This window comes from Rhinolophus ferrumequinum, chromosome 3 (genome assembly GCF_004115265.2).
Source record: "Rhinolophus ferrumequinum isolate MPI-CBG mRhiFer1 chromosome 3, mRhiFer1_v1.p, whole genome shotgun sequence".
Lineage (NCBI taxonomy): Eukaryota > Metazoa > Chordata > Mammalia > Chiroptera > Rhinolophidae > Rhinolophus > Rhinolophus ferrumequinum.
Window position 1 is genome coordinate 12,302,961 of NC_046286.1, and position 19,852 is coordinate 12,322,812.

General features: G+C 44.4%; 1 protein-coding gene and 1 long non-coding RNA gene across 3 annotated transcripts in view; one reads left to right on the forward strand and one right to left on the reverse strand.

Moving 5' to 3' along the window:
* Positions 1 to 6,788: 6,788 nt before the first annotated feature.
* LOC117017597 (uncharacterized) lies at positions 6,789 to 18,457 on the reverse strand. The gene is made up of 3 exons (XR_004422099.1): positions 16,426 to 18,457; positions 13,981 to 14,075; positions 6,789 to 7,877 (listed from the first exon to the last, which is right to left on the reverse strand). It is a non-coding gene; the product is annotated as an uncharacterized LOC117017597 (long non-coding RNA).
* The window catches only part of BICRAL (BICRA like chromatin remodeling complex associated protein), a 71,455-nt gene continuing 66,328 nt past the window's right edge, over positions 14,726 to 19,852 (forward strand). For both annotated transcript variants that reach the window (XM_033097982.1, XM_033097994.1), the window contains exon 1: positions 14,726 to 14,805. The gene's annotated coding sequence lies outside the window, so the exon portion shown is untranslated. The remainder of the gene's footprint in view (positions 14,806 to 19,852) is intronic.

A 19,852-nucleotide genomic window follows, 5' to 3' on the forward strand; every position in this document is an offset into this window, starting at 1 on the left:
GCTGGGTCCTAAAGAATGAGTGAGATCTAACTTGATGCGGGGAGAAAGCAGAGTCATTCATTCATTTCTTTTCTACAGATACTCACAGAACACCAACTACGTTCCAGGCACTGTTCTAGGTGCTGGAAATACAGCAGTGAACAAGACAGACAAAAAGTCCCTGGCTTCATGGCCAGGAAGCTGGGACAGCTCCAGTGACTCTAGCAGTAGAGACAGGACATGTGCAGCAAACCTGGACATGAGAAAAAGACGCGTTAGACTTGAGCAATGGCCTCACCCCTGGCTGCACGAGTATCGCGTGGGGGGCTATTGAAGCGCCTGATGGCTGGGCCTTGCCTAATTGTTCAGTCAGACTCTCTGGGAGTGGGACTTTGGCATTGGTATTTTTTATTCATTATCCAATGACAGGATCAGATTATCTCCCCCCCCCCGCCTTTTTTTTCCTTTAACAAAGGATCAACCTGGATACTGTGTGTGGAATGGATTCACGTGGTGCAAAAGTAACCTGATGGCAGTTTGGAGGCTGTTGCAGGAGCCAAGGAAACATCGCGGTGTTGGGCTATGACAATGAGAATGAGGATAGAGAAGGAAGGGGAAATGTCAGGAATTTAGGAGACTAGACAAGACTACGTGATTAATCAGAAGTCAAGGATCCAGGAGGGCCAAACATTGTAGGAGGTTCTGGCTTGAGGAGCTGGTGCCGTGTGATCACCGTCCCTGAGACAGTGAGTGAGGTGAAGCAAGTTTGGAGAGAGAGCTGGTGGGACCATCTGGGCCCTGCTGCTTGCTCCCTTGTTTTCCTGCCTGTCATCCTGTGCTTTATCTTCTCTACATCACTCACCTCCTACAAGACCTGTTTTACATGTCTCCTCTTCCGGGAAGCCTATCTGGATTCTTCCCTCTGTTGGCTCTGGGTGAGTGTTTATCAGCCTGTGAGGTCAGGATCCATTTACAGATCTGCTCTGCAGCTTGGGCTCCTCCAAGGAAGAATGTGTTTTATTACAAGCTGTATGCTTGGCACGGTGCCCGGTACACTGGAGGTACATAGTAAATGGTTATGAAATAGATGTGTTAATGGACAAAGACTTGGGCCAGACCTCTCTCCTAGGACTGTGATTGTTCTTGTCACGGGGGCTTGTTTTTGTTTCCAGAGTATGGGACAGAAGGAGTCCAAGGGCGGAGAGGAGGGTATTTGCTGAGCTGATCAGGAAAGGTACCTTGTAGTTAGAGGTGCGTAAGCTGTTGACTCTAAGATAGAGATACATAGTCAGCCATCTAACTTGTCTTAATTTTGTTTCAAATTGCTTTCATGTCAAAAGGCATATAAATCTCTTAAAATTGTTCTACATCTGTTCTTTCTCGTGTCTCTTCCTGTCAGTGAGGTGTGCTGGTAATAAATGGACAGATAGGAGTTTAAATTCTGATTGCTAGCTGTGTGACATTGGGTATGATATTTAACCTCTCTGTAAAGTAGGGAGAAAGAAATATATGCCAGGGGTGCCAAAAAAATATAACAAGTGGACACTTTGGTCAGCGTTGCTCAAGCAGTCCTTCGCCGTCATCAGAAGTGTCTGGACTCTGATGGTAACCACTTTGAGCACGTCTTGTAATTGCAGAAGTCAAACATGACTTGTATTCATCTTTTGCTATCCATATATATCGAGTATTACAATTTTAATACAGTTTTCCTTTCTTAAAATGTGTATACTTTTTTTTTTTTGGCACCCTCTGTATTTCTCCTGGGATTGTTGTGATGTTAAGTAATGTGTGGAAAAGTACCAAATATTGGGCCAGACCTGTAGTAGACCCTCAAGAGTTGCCAGGTTCTTCTGCCTTCCGGTCACTGGACCTTTGTTCCTTGGCATTTCCCAGTCCTCAAATTTACTGGCGGAGCCAGCATTTGCTGTGTGCACTCTGACCTTCTCCAAAAGGGCAATTCTTCTGTGAACAGTTCTCCGGCCTTTCTGCAATTCTGGGGATAATTGGGCAGAACTGACATGTAAATCGTGCTGCAAAAGAAAACCAAAGAATCCTGGAAAGACTGAGCTGGACAATCCCGGAGGGATCCTTTAATACCAGGACAAAAACGGGCTTATACTAAAAGGGAAAATAAGGATATGTATATAGTGAGTGTTTTTTCGTGACACTTGATTCATTTAGTTTAAAGAACTGTATTGTGAGAGTGTATCCTTTTACTTTTTCTTTCTTTTCTTTAAAGTATTTCTTTTATGAAAGCCTATCTCTCTGTGAAATCTCCCATTTTGGGAACCATGGATCTAATCATACGTCACTTTACAGTAAGGGAGTCTAAAGCAGTCATATGTCATAGCCATGGAATGTGCAATGTTTTTCCATACTCTGAGCTCTTATTTGACTGTAGGCTCCATGAGTGCCGTGGTTGTTTCTGCTGTTTTTTATACCCCGTAATTCCAGCATACAGCATCATGCCTAGCAGGGAAGGCTCACTGTCAGTATCTGTTGGAGGAATAAATGAAATATTGTAGAATCCTAGTTTGTAACGATATTTATTGTGTATTGATGGAGCCAGGAAACCGGTTGAGGGACCCTCTGTTCTCTGTTGCCCAGCAGGATAGGTACTTAGTGAGTGAACGCGCCCTCAGGTCACACGGAGATAAGGCTTGTCCAGGAGAAGATAATCCAAGAACCTGACTGATAATAGCATGAGCTACCAGGAACCTCCCAGGCACTTAAATTATCTCATTCAATCTTCACGGCAACCTTGCTGGGAGGGTTATAGTTTGAAGCAACAACAATTTTAAGAATCTTTAAAAGACACAGCCAAATTTTAATCCCAAACAGATGTGTTTTTAATACATGGGGGTAACTTTTCAGCCTCAGTTTCCTTGTTCTTCAGTGTTAGAGGAATAATGATGCACAAGGTTCTGAGATAATTTAAAGGCTTTTGTAGACATGCTCATTCATTGAGATCAGTGCTTTTAAAGCATTCTGGCAGTTGAAAGTTAAATAAGCAAAAAAAATTATCCTTTTCAACTCTTTTGCCTAGTTTTAAGATTTCTTCTTTAGATAGGATTTCGTTATTTGCTATGAGTTGCCACTTTTCTGTGAAATACTATCAATCACAGGTTTTCAAAACTCGGGTTCCAACCCATAAGGTCATGAAATCCATTTAGTGGGTGGTAGTCTGCATTTAAGAAAAAACGATAGAAGAAATAGAATATGTCAGAGTGCATTGTATTGCATAAATAAGTTTATATTATATGTGTATGTTTCAAATATACACATACATGACCTATGAGATAAAATGTATTTCTTTTTATAGGTTATGGTCAAAAAAGTTTGAAGAAAAGGGTTATATGAGTGATCCTTGCCCATTTTGGTACACAAGTGTTCATGCACGTGGGTCATGACATGACAACAAGGAAATACGGATGCTGAGCCAATTCTTGCCCAATGTCAAGTGGGAACCTGTTTGTGCTACAGATACTTCCTCCTTTTTTCGTTTGTAAGAATAATGAAAGTTTGCTTATAAAATGTGAAAGGTGCCAGCTTGAACGAGAGAACAATGGCACCTCCCGGATCCAGTGGTCCGTGACATGTAGTAATTTGAAATTTGCTGAGGCACACATCTGAGTGAGTGCATCCTACGAGGCCAGCCGGCCCTGTGGGTGGGGACAGGTAGTCATTTAGCTCTTGAGTGAGCTACACCCCCTGCCTTCCATCTGCATGTCAACATGGCATGCCATGTTTTCCATTCTTTGTCTTAGGAGGCGTAACTCCCTTACAGTGATCCAAAGCTTGTTTCTGTCTTAAGGATGACCCTGAAATGAAAGGTGAAGTTTAAGTGAAGCTTGTGGTGTGAGGATATACCAGGAAGGATAGGCTCTTGACAAAGGTGTGGTGATTCTCCAGGAAGCTGAAGTCTCTGGATGTACCTGCGTTCTACAAGTTGGCAATTCCTGGAGCTCTCTGCAGGTAGCTTTAAAGGCTGTCAGGGGTCTGTGTGATATGCTTTGTTGCGTTTTCAGAACCTGGGGGTGAGCGTTGACTTGAGGCAGTATTCACCTATTGTATAGCCTCTGGAAGATAGAAATTTAGTGTGTGGAAATGTTCGCATTTGTTTAAAAAGAGGAGATAATGTGTGTATGTATTTTGCATATTAATTCCAATACTTCTTGATCGATTGCTTTAGGAATGACTGTGTCAAGTCCTGATATTATCCGAGTGGTTACGCTTTTTAGGGTTCTGTATTGTCTGTCTTGGGTTTGTCTAGAGCCGAAGCCTTCCCACAACCCTGGAAGGGAGAGGAGTTGGGGACAGGACAGGGATAGTGGACAAATCAGGATCAGATTCTGCTTCTGCCTTTACATATGGATACTGACTCTTTTGAAAGACCTACAGTCAAGTCACTTGTGGGTTGACCTACGTGCCCTCCTTCTGAAACATATAAATTGGGTAACTGAGTGGCGTGGGTTTCACCTCCATCCCATTCTCCAGTTGGTCTTGACCCAAAGCTAGCATTCTGTGATGTGAGTCACAATTGCAACTATAGAAAGCGGGAGAAAGAGAAGAAAAGGGGAGAGGCATGTTAGTTTATCAGGATATGAGAAATTATGCCTCACTTTTTATTTAAAAAGAAAAAAAGAGACTGAGAGTCCTTCGTTCATCGCTATACCATCATGTCACCAGGAGTCTGACTCTGGTCTCTCAGCTCTGCACCTGGAGACATTGGGTCCAGGGAAAACGTGTCCGTGCCACCCCATCTGACTGTCATCAGTTCAGTGGCCATTTGTTGAGTGTCTGCTACCTCAAACATAAGCCAGGTGTCCCGATACAGTAAATGCTCAATAAATGTTCGTTTAACTTATCCATGCAAGATGCTGTAGCAGCCCTGGAGACGGGGGAAGTATAACATTGAACAAAGCATAGTCCTGTCTCCTTGAGGTTCATGATCCAGGGATCGACATGGAGACAACTAACTGTAAGTCAAGCCGACTGCAGTGTGTGTTACAAAGAAGGGAGGAAATTCTGTGGAAGTACGAAGGACACAGGGAAGAGGGGCAGGCAGAGGAGATACCAGAGGAAAGCAATGCCAGGCAATGGGAAGAACAGGAGCGGAGCTGGGAAGGCACCAGTTAGTTGTATTTGAGGACCTCGGAGTAACGCTGTGTGGCAAGAGTGGAGAGCCGTCAGAAGGAGCTGTTGGGTGGGTGGAAGATGGGGCTGGAGCCTCCAGTTATTCCGAAGGCACTGGGACCCATCCAAGGGTTTCAAGCAGGAAACGGGGCATTGAATTTGTGTTTTAGGAAGAGAAGTTGAACTGAATGGATTGGAGCAGGGGAAGCGCTGTCAGAAGACGATTGCAATGGTTCGTTGGATAAATGACAGGGCTTGACTGAGGGCAGGGGAAATGAAATGGAGGTTATTCGAGAATGATTTGTACTCGAAAGTCAATCTGTGAATTTGTAATGGGCGTGAACCTACCCAAACACTGGGATGATTAGGTCTGCTGGCCAGAACACAACTTTTTAAATTGAAGGACATTAATAATCAAAGGATTAGTCTGTGAGAATGGAGTTAAGGCAGAAGGAGCTGGATGGTCTGCAGGGACCTTTTACTCAATCCTAGCAGTTTTTGTATAGCAGTAATAAGAAAGCTTAGTCTCTGGTGAGTTGTTTTTCTTCTCTGGAGAGATACTTGGCCTGCCACAGCAGGGGGAACTGCTCCCTTGGCCAGCGCTGGAACCGAGCTAGCTGGCATATTAGTGTATTCGAGGATCTTTTGGTTGCAAGAAAGGGAACTCACTCATAGAAGAGCAAGTAAAATGGGGAATAATTATAAGGAAGGGATCCTTCCAAACCGAGCACTAGAAAGGCAGCCAGGCCTCATGGGGCTTAGAATATCAGGTACTTTCTCCTCTCATCCTCTCCCTCTACACCCAGTGAGCTCTTCTTCTCCCTGACACTCAGGCCTGTCTGTTCCCACCCATTTGCATGGTCCCGTTATAACTGCTCCAAAATGGTGGCCTTGACCCCTAGTCTATCCAGCCTTATAGTCTGCTCCCCACAGCTGACCCGTTTTCCCAAGTACTAATATAATACCAGCAGGGAGAATCTGACAGGTCTAGGCTGGGTCTTTCTTTAATCTAGTCAGGCTGAAGATGTGATATGACGGACTCTTCAAGAAAACAACATGGTAGGAAACAATGTATAACTCTAGTACATTGGTATTATTGTCCAGCTCTTCTAGACTTCATGGATAGCTCAGTGTATTAGTTGTGTACTGCTGTATAATGAAGTACCCCAAAAGGTAGCAACTTTAAAACAACAAATATCTATTACATCCTGTGAGTCAGGAACCCAGGAATAGTTTAGTTGGGTGTTTCTGCGTCAGGGTCTCTCATGAGGTAATCAAGCCTGTCCCCTGGGGCTGCAGTCATCTGAAGGGGGTGCTGATTCCAGGACGGGCAGAGAGCCTTGGTTCTTTACTGACTATTGGCTGGAGACCTGTTTTTCATGTGGGTCTTTCCATAGACTGAGTATCCTTAGGACATGGCAGCTGGCTTTCCCCAGAGTGAATGTTCCAGAGAAAGCACCTAAGACAGAAGCTGCAGTCTTTTATAAGCTAACCTCAGAAGTGGCAGTCATTTCTGCCTTATTCCATTGGTCACACAGACCAACCCTGGTGCAGTGTGGGAGGGGGCATACAAAGGTGAGAATAACAAGAGGTGAGGCCCATTGGGAGTCATCTTGAACATTAGTTACCATAATGAGTCAACAAACATTTATTTAGTGTCTACTATGTGCCAGGTGCCAGAAATTGAGAGCAATGTGACACAGGGTTTCTGTCCTTGAGGAGCTCACTGTCTAGTGTGGGGAAGCCTAACAAAAACGCATACCCTAGGTCCCCTGAGCCCTCACCTCTGGACAGAGGCCACCTCTTTCACATGGCCACCACTTTTCCCCTCATGAAATTCAAATCTGCTCATGGTATTCTCATGTTTAACTGTCCTCAATTGGGTCCCCTTGGCCTAGATGGTATTTTAATGTTTTTAAATCATCCTCACAGTAAGAGATGCATTTTATATCGCAAACCAGTATGTACATACATAGACACATTTATAACAGAAACAAATTTCACAAGAGTTTACACTCTCACTATCTGCCATGCAGTCTGATGTTTTCTATTCTGGGCTATTTCATTTTTTTTTGAAAGCTGGTCACAGTCGCATGAATTTCACAACCTATTGCATTGTGATCTGCAGTGTGGAAAGCAGCCTCAAGAATCATCCAGACTCCCTGCCATGAGCTACAAAGCCCCTCACCACCTACCCGTCTGCAGTTCCCCCTCATTTTTATTTAATGACCCCACACACACCCAGAAAGTTCCTCTATTTGGATATCTCTCCTCTCTTTCCCCACACGATTTGGAGAACTCTTACCCATCCTTTAAAACCTAGCTTTAAAGTGTTTCCACTTCCCCTCTCTCCTTAGACAAAAATGCCTGCTTCCGTCTGTGTCACACTCGGTGAGTGTCTTGCCTCCACTTCCAGCCTGCCCTAGGGCCAGCTCCCCCAAGCCCACGGCGTATTTTCATTGAATCTCTCCAAGTACGTTAATGAGGACATTGAGCAAATTAGCATCCCACAAATGACGATGCTGCAAATGAGCGGTGTGCAGAGTTGGGGGTGTCGCTGGCAGGTTTCCTGTCAAGGGAGCCACGTGCTGCAGAAAAAGGCTCCCTCCCCCTGCGGGCCCGCTGTGTCGCCCGCGCATCCATCACAGGTACTATTCGCACCGGAACTTGCCGCCCCGGTTCATTACCGCGGTTCATTTTAGCTGCTGTGGCTTCTTTTCGTTTTTTTCCGACTTTTTTTCATTTGTGTTGATGGGGACAGCCTAGTGAGAAATGGAGCGTTAGGCAACGCAGATAGAAAGGCCTCTAGAGCTGTACCCGCCCTGCGGGAGGGGGTTTCCTTTCTGAAGTGGTACGGAAGGGGGGTTTTGAGGTTTTTGAATGTTCGCTTCTAAGTAAGAGATTTGTTTGCCCACATTTGCTCTCTCTCGGCGAGCTAGCAACCCGACAGATATTTTCTGGTTGGTTTTTGCCTGTAGGTGGTTTTTATTTTTGAGGGGAAGAATTGACACCTTGGTTTTGAATTGTACGGAAATACATGGGTGTTTCTAAAAATTGCTGTTAAGGGTTGAAGCTAGTATGATTCCCAGGCCCAGCCTCTTGGGAGTAGCTGATAGACTTACGCTGTGGACCATAACCGGCAAAGAAAAGAAAAAAATTAGAACACGAGCAAAAAAGCATTGAAATGAATTCTTCTCCAGTCTTCTCATTTCTGCATTTGTCAATGGCTGTGTAACTGCCCCCAAATAGGCTGACTTGGCTGTGCCCTGGGCATATTTGAGGGAGGGAGGTGAAGACACTGTAAATAGATAATTACTGTAGAGTGTGCAAGAGGTATGTATCACGTGACTAGAGAGGGGAGTCATTCACCTGACGCGGTATTTTTCAAATGAGGGTCGCGCCCATTTGTGGATCATGAAATCCATTTACAAGGCGGCCAACAGCATTTTGAAAAATGAGATAGACCAGAATGAAATATATCAGGTTGCATCCTCGATAGTAAGTTTGGATAGTGTTTTCCAAAACTGTTGTGTGTTATTTATTGTATTGCAATGTGAAATCTATTTCTTGGGAATGAGTCTCAGGCAACAATGTTTCAAAGCCACTGCTGTAGGGGATGGGAGAAGGCTTCCCAGAGGAAGTGGCATTTGAGATGGGCCTCGGAGAATGGTGGATCTCCCCCGAGAAAAAGGGCATTCCAGGCCGAGGGCAAAGGATATGCCCAAACCCGCAGGAGTTTGTTCCGAGGCGGGATGTCCTCCGTGATTGGACCTCAGGTACCAGGAGAAGAGCGGCTGCAGGTGTGCTTGGGGAGGCAGGTGGAGCTAATTAATGAACCACTTGAAAATACTTATGTGGGGGCCTCAACTCTCCCCAGAAATTCTATTTCTCTGGTGATGGGTTTGGTCTTGGGAATCCGTATTTCTAATAAGCTTCCCTGGCAGTGAGGTGCTGACGGAGGTGTGACACAACCAGGTCTAGGTTTTAAAAAGGTACTTTAGATAGAAGATCGGTTGCAGGGAAGTAAAATTAGGAGGCCAGCAAGAGATGAGGACCTGAATTTAGGTGAAGGCCATTGGTGAAGAGGGGCTTGATTTGAAGGAGGTTTTGGAAGTGGTTTGCATGGTTTAAGGAGGATGAGAGAATGAGAAGGAAGCATAGACAATCCTAAACTGTCTAGGAGGTGGGTCTATGAACACAGAGACCAGAGAGATCGGATTTAGAAGGGGAGACGACTACTGGAGTTTTGGTGTGTGCCCCCAGTGAGGCAGGAAGAATTCATGGAGTTTTCATTATGCCCCATGTGAACTGTACCTCAAGATCACCCATTTCTCAACAACCTCCTGATTATCTTAGACCTGACTCACGTTAACCTAACTCACAAGGGACTGATAAATACACCCAACTGCTAGTTGACTGGTATGATTTACAGTGAGGGAGATGTATAAACCCTTTTGGGTATAAAAGAGTCCTTGGACTTTTGCTCAGGGTGTCACCTTTAACTAACTGTAAAGGTATCGGAGTCCCTGGGAAATGGAACAAGTAAATAAAAGATTTAGGAAAGAGAATTGTATGGTCTGAGGGCTATTTCGCGCGGACTCTTAAAATGCCTGGTTAACTTTCCGGTGCTCAAATAAGAATGTGGCTCTTTAGTGATCAAAATACTTGTGGAGGTTATACTCCCTCAGTTGTTTTTCTTCAGTGTTGAAGGTATATCTTCGTGCCTGCTTAGTACCTACGTATTTCTTTGTCATCAACTTGTATTTACAAGTCATCTTTTAGGGGTGGTTCCTTCTTCAGATGTCTTACTCTTGGTAGTTTCATTTTCAGAAAGGACACTGACATTTACTGAGCAAGCCCCTTTACATGGTACCCCTTAGAGGCTGACTTTCTCACCAAATTCTGAGGGTGCTTTATAATAGCAACCGACAGGCCACAAGACCTCTCTTCCACTGCCTCTACAATCCACCATGCTCTGGGCATGGTGGAGTGGAAAGGAATGCTCTGTTTTGGAGCAGTTAGGAGTTCTGGCAGAGCACCACAGAGGCCTGGCAGCTGATGTGTGGCGCCTCCCAGCCATGCCTTCCAGCGGCATGTGGTACCCTCCTAACCTGGTGGCTGTCCTCCCCCACACATACTCTGTGGGGAAACAGGCTAGATGTGTAAGACAGCAAGGCCGGTGGGAGTGCTGAATGCCTTTAAAAAAGAGCCAAAAACAGTTCTGCGTGTACTCCTTATCCTTGTACTAAAAGCCTGTAGGAGTTCAGATTTTTTTTTTTAAGTCTGTCAAGGAAAATAACCAGCTTGAAATATGTCATGACTAGAATAGCCTTCGTCTCTACAAAGATGATTTGAAGTGTTTATATTCATGTATCAAATAAAATAATAACGTAGGCAGAGTATTGAAAACATTTGTAATCGCTCCAGATAAATTTATTTACCATTGCTTTGAAAATGATTCCACATTACTTCTAATAATAGTATTAACCACAATAATAATGACAACTATTATTGAATATTTACTACATACCAGGCACTAAAGCCAGGGTTTTGTGTACCTAATATCATTTCTCTCTCCCCCTACCAACCTGAGATATACCGATAGGTATTGTTACTTTTATTTTACAGGTGAGGAAACTGAGGTAAGCAAATTTTAAAAAGTAGCGTAAGATCACATGGCTAAAAAGTGACAATGAAAAAGCTCTAACAGATACGGGGGAGTAGGGAACCTTAAACTATAAGGCTATACTGCCTGTGATCAATTGGGCAATGGTTTTATGTGGTTCAGGGAGGACTTACTGTACTCCTTTAATATACAGGGCTCTAGGTTGAGATACACTCATTTCTCGTATTCTTACACATCTCGTGGACAGGGCTGTTTTCCTTTTATCATGCAAGTATTGATTGTGAGCTAACTATGTCCAAAGTACTCTGCTAGGCCCTTGGAGAATGGAAATCCCTTGAGGAGCTCCCTATCCAGGAGGGAACATGAGAGAGATATGTGAGGTTGAATTATATGAGATTGCCCCCTGGGGAGTTTCCACGGGAAGATTTTACATGGTTCAACCTGACACACAACCAAAACAAGGCGCCACGCTAAACATTTTACATGCATTAGTTCCTGAATCCTTAAAATAACTTTCAGACACGAGTACTATAATTATCCCCATTTTATAGATGAGGAAGTTGAGGCACTGAGGGGTGAAGAGACTTGCACATAGCCACATACCTCGTGTCTGAGAAAGGTGGAATTGGAGCCCAGGTCAGTCTGAATACAGAGCCAGTGCACTTAAGCCCCAGAATGTAAGTTCCTCTAAAGGTACACATAAAGGTATGCACCTTATTTATACACATTGAGAATTCTTACATTTTCATTTCACAAACACTACATAGAGGGCTTACTAATTCATCTGGTGTATTTTGGTATTTCTGTGACCTGGACACATCTGGTCATGCAAATCACCACCTCAGCTCCAGCATTTGCATATTCCCCTCTGAGAATGGCCAACATTTGGAAGAATACAAAAAAACAGAAGCATTTTCACTTTTAATTGTTATGTGGACGTTGGGCCTGTTAATTGGAAGGCCCAAACACATGCTAGAACATTTCAACTATAATTACATCTTTTTTTTTTTTCCTGTGTCCAGTTGCCCTTCTTTCTAGGTCACCAACACAGAGGGGAATCATAGGAATGACCATTTAAGTGTATATAATTAAATTATAGGCAATGCAGTTCAAGTTACTTGCATATAGTCAAGCCATTTTAAGAACCTTTCTCTTAAAAAGTTTCCTAATCTTACCTTCAGATACCAAAATCCTGTCTCTATATACCATAATTTAAATTTGACATACACAGGCCTATCCCTTATTTAAAATGTTTTTAATCACGTGGGAAAAATTAAGTTGTTTTTGTTTTGTTATGGTAAATGATTTCAATTTTGGGGGTGCCTCGAGCTGAGGTGGTGATTTGCATGACCAGATGCGTCCAGGTCACAGAAATACCAAAATACACCAGATGAATTAGTAAGCCCTCCATGTAGTGTTTGTGAAATGAAAATGTAAGAATTCTCAATGTGTATAAATAAGGTGCATACCTTTATGTGTACCTTTAGAGGAACTTACATTCTGGCGCTTAAGTGCACTGGCTCTGTATTCAGACTGACCTGGGCTCCAATTCCACCTTTCTCAGACACGAGGTATGTGGCTATGCGCAAGGAAATTCTCCCCACTGCTGTCCCAATATTTTGTAACTCTCCCAAATTTAAAATCACACAACTGACATTCTCCAAGTAGGTCTTTACTAAGCAGAGGGTCGTCCCCTCTGCCTATGACAGCACTGAATCCTGTTTATATTGAAACAGCAAGATCCTTTTCAGGCCTTGAAGAGAGGGTAAGTTTTAGAATCCATCTGACCTGAGTTTCTCCCACCAGTCTTTATTAGGCTGATGACCTGAGGCAAATTACTGAAATTATTGGGAACCTCATCTGCAAAATCAATATAACTAAGCCTTACTGTACAGGTTTTCATGAAGGTTCATCCAATAACGTATATACGTATCTAAGTGGCATGTAGTGGGGCTTCAATAGATGTCAGTGCCCCCTGTATTTGGGTATTCTTTCAAAATCCTGCAGTAGCTATACTCTTTATGGGAATATGAATTCAGTTTTGTTTGGCGATCTTTTAAAGTCAGATTTGTGTTTCTTTGGGGTTTTGACCAACTTGGGAGAATAGCTTTCTGAAAACCATTAATATTTCATTGGAGCTGTGGAGCAACAGTTGTAAAACTTGCTTGGTGGGTCTTAATTGCAATCATGCATGGACTCTTTTGAAATGTAATTCTTCAAAATGGGTATTATATAATTAAATTCCAACCAATCCAAAGGCACTTTAAAACATGTTTAAAAATTTCCCAAGCCAATTAGAAAACTGGTTGGTCCAACTGTCAGTGTAGAAAAATATGCTAATTTATGCAAAGACTACTGTTCCAGGAAGGCCTTGGCTGAATGTGAAGCACGTGTGAGAAAACACCTCCATGATACTATGTGATACAAAATCACTAAGTGTATTTTTAAGGAATATCTAAATACAAAGCATGTATTGTGAACGGACAGAGTGGCAGTTACTTGAACAAGATATGGTTTGTTTTGTTTACAAGATCTTCTATCTTGAATATGACAACATTTGTGCCTACCTTGAAATATTTATTTTGTGTGCGATATAATAGTTACAGTATCCTTCTAGAAGCAAGTAAGGTGCACAACCATTACCTTTAATGAAGCTAAAGGGATACAGAAACCAAATAATAATTTCATGTAAATAATTTAAATCCAGGGATCATTTTACTTAGAATTTACCAAACATCTGGGGGACGTGGTTTTGAGCATTCTGTTCATCAGCAGAACCCCGTTGCTATATGCGTTACAAATTAATTTAAAATAATTTTAGACCATTTCTGGGGCTTGCCTATGCATTTTTAAAATCTGAATCACATTCTTGTACAATTCATCTTTTACCTATCCTTGTTTATTTAAACTAAAAGCCAACTACAAACCCCCCACTGTATTTTCCTGGGCATTTACAGGACAAATCAATGTAGTTAATCTAGATCACAAAGGCACCCTCTCCCAATCCACATTATCATAGTTAACGTTTACTTAAACGCTCTGTGTGCTAGATGGTTTATGGAGATGTCTCCACAGTGAGATTTGAGATTTAAAATGGGTGGTAATTACACTTAAAAGGTTGGGTAGCTCCCTTTTTAAAACGGGAGATTATGTAAGGAAAGTTCCACAAATGTGGCGATAAAGTATATCTACATGTAAAGAGAAGGCAGTGGGAACTGGATGTGTTGAGAGTGACTTACTCAGTTCCTCACCTTCATCTTGGCCGCTAAAGTTGTTTTCTTTTGTTTTTTTCTGTTTAATGTTGACATACAGGCTTCACAGATGAGGTTTCACACTATTTTGGAATGGAAAGAGAGGGTGTTGCAAAGGAAAGCTTAGTACATTTAAAAGTTAGAATGAATCAGTTATTTGCGAAATACTAACTAAATTAAAAGTGACGCTTTAGTTTTTCTTTTTAAAAGCATATGCAAAAAGTATTTACTGGGGCTTGTTCTAATTAGTGTTCTAAACAAATATTTTTGTTTTTAACACCCTCCCCCGACTTCGAGCTAAAACTGGTTGTGTGTGTGTGTGTGTGTGTGTGTGTGTGTGTGTGTGCAGGGCGCCTGCGGAGAATAGCACGCATCTTGTAGTAGATCTTAATTTTTTTTAAAAGCCAAATAAACCTGTTTCTTAAATAAACCAATACATTTCTAAAGTTAAACAGAACCCCAAAGGAAACAGGAATTAACAGCTTTGGAGCTTGATTTAAAAAAAAAAATTTTTTTTAAATTAAAATCCTAATCTCCACATTTTTTGTTAGGCAAGAACCGAAGTTTGGAGGTAGACGAGCAGGAGAGCGGTTTGCCCGGGCGCAGAGCATGAAGGCCGGGCGGGCGCGGGGAGCGGGCGCCCGCCGCCCGGCGCGGGGGTGAGCAAGAGAGAGAGCGGAGCGCGTGTGGCCGGCGCCGCTCGGCCGGGAGCTCCCGCGCCCGCGCCCCGCGCCCCGCGCCCGCCGCCGCCGCCGCCGCCCCTGGTGCGATGGCGCAGAAACCCCGTTGACAAGGCACTGCTTTTTCATGACGGTGAGTTTCCCTTTGAGTGTATTATAATTTTGTGATAAAAATTTCAAGGAGAAAAAAAAAACACACAACCTCCTTCCTCTGCCTTTTTCCTTCGGGGAGGGGACAAGCAAGAAAGGGGGGGGCTGGAGATCTATCTCCAGACAGACAGAAAAGAAAGAGGAGCAAATTAAACACCGAGTTGCCAAAACCAGGATATTAGGTTTCAGCACAGAGAGCTATTGGCTAAGGCTGTGTTTTTTTTTGGGGGGGGTGGGTTTGTGGGTGGGTGATGGTGGTGGTGGGTGGATGTTTAATGGACACAGAGAAAAGGGGAATCGAGTGTTTATACCTTTCCCAGCGCCGCCCGGGCCCGGGAAGACCAAGTTCACTGTCTCGGGCGGGGGCGCGGGCGGGCAGGGGGTGGCGGGGCCGGGCCGGGGGCGCCTCGGCGGGGTGGGGGCCCCGACGCCTTTTTTTTTTCTTTTCCGCGGATGCAAATTTCTGGAGCGGGGAGAGGGAGAGCCTGGGAAGGGGGGTGGCGTGGCGGTTGGTGGTGGGGAGGAGAGGGGAGGGAAGCCTTTTAATGACTCATTGATTGAGCCGATTTAAAATTAGTTGTGTGCGCGAGTGTGTGTTTTCCGCCCCCCGGAGCCGCCGGGAGCCGGGAAGGAGGGAGCGGGGCTTGGCGAGGGGAGGACGGCGCGGCGGGGCCGCGAGCAGGGGGCAGGGAGGGCCAGGAGTGACGGCAGGCGAGGAAGAAAAATCAGCTTTTCCAATCTCCTCCCCTCTGTTTCCCCCTCCCCCACGATTCTTTTCTCTCTTGGAAGCTCTTGGGTGTGAATCGCATTTTCTTTCTTCTCGGCAAAATGGACCCCGCGTCTCGGGAGGGGGAGGGGTCAGGGTGGGGAAGGAGGCGGCGGCGGGGAACGGGTTTGTGTTTCATCCTGGTTCTGTCCTTCCCGCCGCTTCTGCGGGCGGCCGCGACGAGGAGAGCGGGGTCGGGCCGCGGAGGGGAGCGCTCGGGGCCGGCTGCCCGCCCGGCCTCCCCGGCCGGGTTCTCGGCGCGTGCCTGCCGGCGGGACTGCCCCTTCCCCGCCGCCTCGCCGCCTGACTCGGAAGCACCGCCGGGGAGCCGCGGCCGGGCCGGGACGAGTCCTCCCGGCTTGCGGAAGACCCGCCGCTCAGCCAGGCGTCTCCTGCGGGGCCCGTGCGGCCGGCCGGGCCGAAGAGGAGACAGACTCGGGTGGCACTTATTTTGGCCGACAGTGCGCGGGCCCAATGCCGTTCGCGCCCCCCGAGTCGCCCCGAATGCGGGATCTTGCGGTGGGGGGGGTGGGGAGCGGCTGGAAGGCGCTAAGATGGCGCTGGGCCTGGCTCGTCGCCAGGGCTGGTGGCGCAGTTGCTCCGCGGGCGCCATCTTCCCTGGCGGCGCGGGCGGCGCCCTTCGTGGGCGCCGCGCGGGCCCCGGCGCCGTGAGATCGAAGCCGGGGGGAGCCACGCTCTGGGTGCGGAAAGCTGCCCATGGGGCCGGGGGCCGCACTGCCGAGCTCCGGCCTGGGTAGCTTTGTCCTTCCCCAGACCCAGAAGACCGCCGGCTCGGAGGGGACAGGGGCTGGGGCCCCGCGGCATCTTGCTCCTTACCACTCAAGTGTGAAGAAAGGAGTGGGCTGGGGGTCGGGCCTTGCAGCTGCTGGGTTCCCACCCTGAGCCTGGATCCCTGCGGCCAACGTTGGGGTGAGGGGGTTCCCGTCTTCTCTCCTACGGCCTGAAACCAGACGGCTTTGTGTCCCTGGTCTGGCCGCGGGCAGGGCATTGAGGCTTTTCCTTCATCCTCTTCCAATGAATTTTGCGAGTAGAGTCAAAGCAGGTTACAAAATTGCAAAAAAGTCCAGGACAGTGTGTGCCTGCCTTCCAATAACTTGGTTCTCTTTAGGTACCCAACGTTAGGTTTGTTTTACTTGGTTATATTTTAAAACAACCCTGGAGAGACATTTATCTAGTCAAATTGTGGAAAGGTAATGGGTTCCAGTGATTTGAAACTTCTTGATGGTTTTCATACTACTTTTCCAATGGTAGTATGTTAAAAGTTTCTTAGAACTCTGATCTGAAAAATTAAACTCGCTTTGAAATACTCACTTTGAAAGACTTTCCCCTTTCTCTTTCTCAAAAAGAAAAACTGCTCTGTTTTGGGTCTTGCTCAATATAAGGCTTCTCAGTTCCTCAACTCACTAGTTAGTGTCTCCTAACAAACAAAAGCTCATAGACACAGACAACAGTTTAGTGGTTACCAGAGGGAAAGAGGGGAAGGGGAAGTTAGGAAAGGTTAATGGAGGTCAAATATATGGTGATGGAAGGAGATTTGACTTGGGGTGGTCAACACAATGCTATATACAGATGATGTAGTATAAAATTGTACATCCCAATAAATTTTTAAAAAGCAGAGAGCAAATGAATATTAGTCACTTCTGCTTTTGCTGAGGGCCCATCCTGGGGTGAGTGGCTGTTGTCACACCAAAGGTGTCTGCTAGCAGTCATCAAGGTATGTGGTTTGAATCGAGGACATGGGGTAACTCATTAGCTAGTCAGTCACACTTTATTAGGGCAACAATGAAATTAATATGTAAAAGTTTTAAGTCAAAATAATAGTTTTATCCCCAGGCATGGCGAATCTTAAAGACCAGAAAATAAACATCTCTAAGTAGAACAACCCTGCTTCCTGAGATGAACTTTCAGTGGTATTGAATGGGTATTTTAATCTTATAAAAAGTGGTGTTTCCTACCAAAATATTGTTCCAAAATATTGCCATTTCCTCTGTACTGAAGACAAGATTAAAGGGCAAGCAGGGAGTTGGCAGTAATGCTTTTCAAGTTGTATTCTGATCACTGTTTTTAAATAACTTGATCGATAAATAAGTTACATATAATAAGATTTATTCATTTCTAGTGTTAAAGGTTTCCTTCAAAGCATCTGTATAAGTATCTGTCCTGTAGTAGCTCCATATTAAGAAAAGTTTGGATTTTAACTTTGTCACTGAAAAGATTATTGGGAGAATGAAAAAAATCTAAAGCTCTCATCTCTGAGTCGACAGAAATGGAAAATAGTTAATTTCTAGTAGTGAATAAAAGTAACAGTGGCACCAGTAAGTGTGCCCTTGTGTTTAAAACACACATACACACACACACAATAGTGGATGTTTTAGACCCTTAAATTAGACCTACCATACATTGAACACTGCTGTATGCCAAGAACTGTGTTTGGTGCTTTATTTAATTCCTGTTTGTATCGGTCCTGCAATATTGATTTTATTATCTCTTTACCAGGGAAGGAACTAATGTTAACAGATAGATGAACTGTTCAAAGTCTTGCAGTTTTAAGTGGTAGAATTGACGTTGGATCCCAAAAGCCATGTTCTCGGCTCTGCACCTATTGTTTCTAAATTGGAGCCTTAGAATCTGCTGGGAAGAGATTTTTAAATAGCTATTTGCAACATCACCTCTCCATTATTTGTGAGGGCTCCTAGGATGTTTTCAGAATGTCTAATGTGTTAGGCGATCTCAGTTTTAAGCTGACTTTCAACGTCTTGATGTCCCTCAATCCCTCCCATTTTGAAATTCTGGCCGACCCAGGACCCCCTAAACCTGAATATGTAGGAGTCAGAGTTATTCCAAAGATTTCCAGGTGATTCCAATGTGACACAGACATGTATTCGGAGTATTACTGTACAGCACTGTGCTCTTTTGAATGGGGACACGAGACTTGCTCCGTGTCGTTCTGAGTTTCAGCACTTCATTGCTCACGTCATTCTTTTTTATTTTTCTCCCGTAGCCTGTCATTTATCAAAACATTGAAACTACTTTCTTACAGAAAGAAGGCTTAGATATCCTAAGACTTTACAATTTCAGTACATTTTTAAAAGTATGTCCTCTCATTCTCCTGAGAAGTGAAATAATATACAGACTTCTAGATCTAGTCAGGACGTCTAGTTTAGTCAAGACAGCTATGCAACAAATAGAGAATTGAATCCAGGATTGATCAAGAAATTAGGAATAGGGTAGAAAAGATCCTGAAATAAAACCCTAGAGATAAATCCTTGGAGGAAAGGGTTCTTTTCTGAATTTTGAATTATATCTTTTGGGTTTTAGGAAGTAGCGTGGGGAAGTTACTCTAAACAGGAGACCTGATAAGAAGAGAGTTTGCGTAAAGACACCGAAGGTCGAAGGTCGGGAAGAAACATTCAGAGCAGCTGGTGAATAGCCCACCTGACCAAACTGAGAACCGAGTTAATGAGGAATCCATTCAGTTCTCTGGAGCAAAGACCACATACTTGATTTATTTTGTGCCTTCTTTCCTTTATTCTCAAATCCCTGTGGTATTTAGTAATTGCTACGGGGGATGGTTGAAAACTGATTTTTGATGCACGTGTCAAAATTTGATGATCTGCATATGTCCACATTCCTCTTTCTTTCCACTTTGAAAGTTTTTATACGGACTGACTTGAATACCTATGTGTAGTCCATGTGCAGTCTGGACCAGTGGGCGGGTAAGAGTTCTAGTCTTTGACTGCCTGTGTGCTTTTTCTCCCCTTGTATTTGATGGCAAATGCCAAAGGAACTATATTTTTTGACTGAAATCCAACAGAGCTTGAAAGGAAGGGAAATCTGAAATAAACCTGCTTAGAGGGAAAGAGTAGCTTCTTTTATTTTGAAAGTAGTTTTTAGTGGAATTCACATCAGACAATATCTCTGCCCTCATGGAATTTACAGTATAGTGGGGAAACAGAAAATAAGTAAACAAATACTCAAGATACTTAGAGATTAAGAAAAATTATTAGACGTTAATAAGCTGGTGGATCTGAAAGAGTATTGTGGGAAATGGCGGTTTTGGCTAGTCAGAGTCAAGGAGCGTCCTTTTGAAGAGGTGACATTTGAGCTGAGACGAAACATGAACTTGTGCCAGCCATGTGAAAAACTGGGGAGACATCTCTGGCCTGGGAACAAGTGCAAAGACCCGAAAGGCTCTGAGGGGCATGAATGTTAAAACAGAAAAGCAAAAAAAGAATGGAATGAG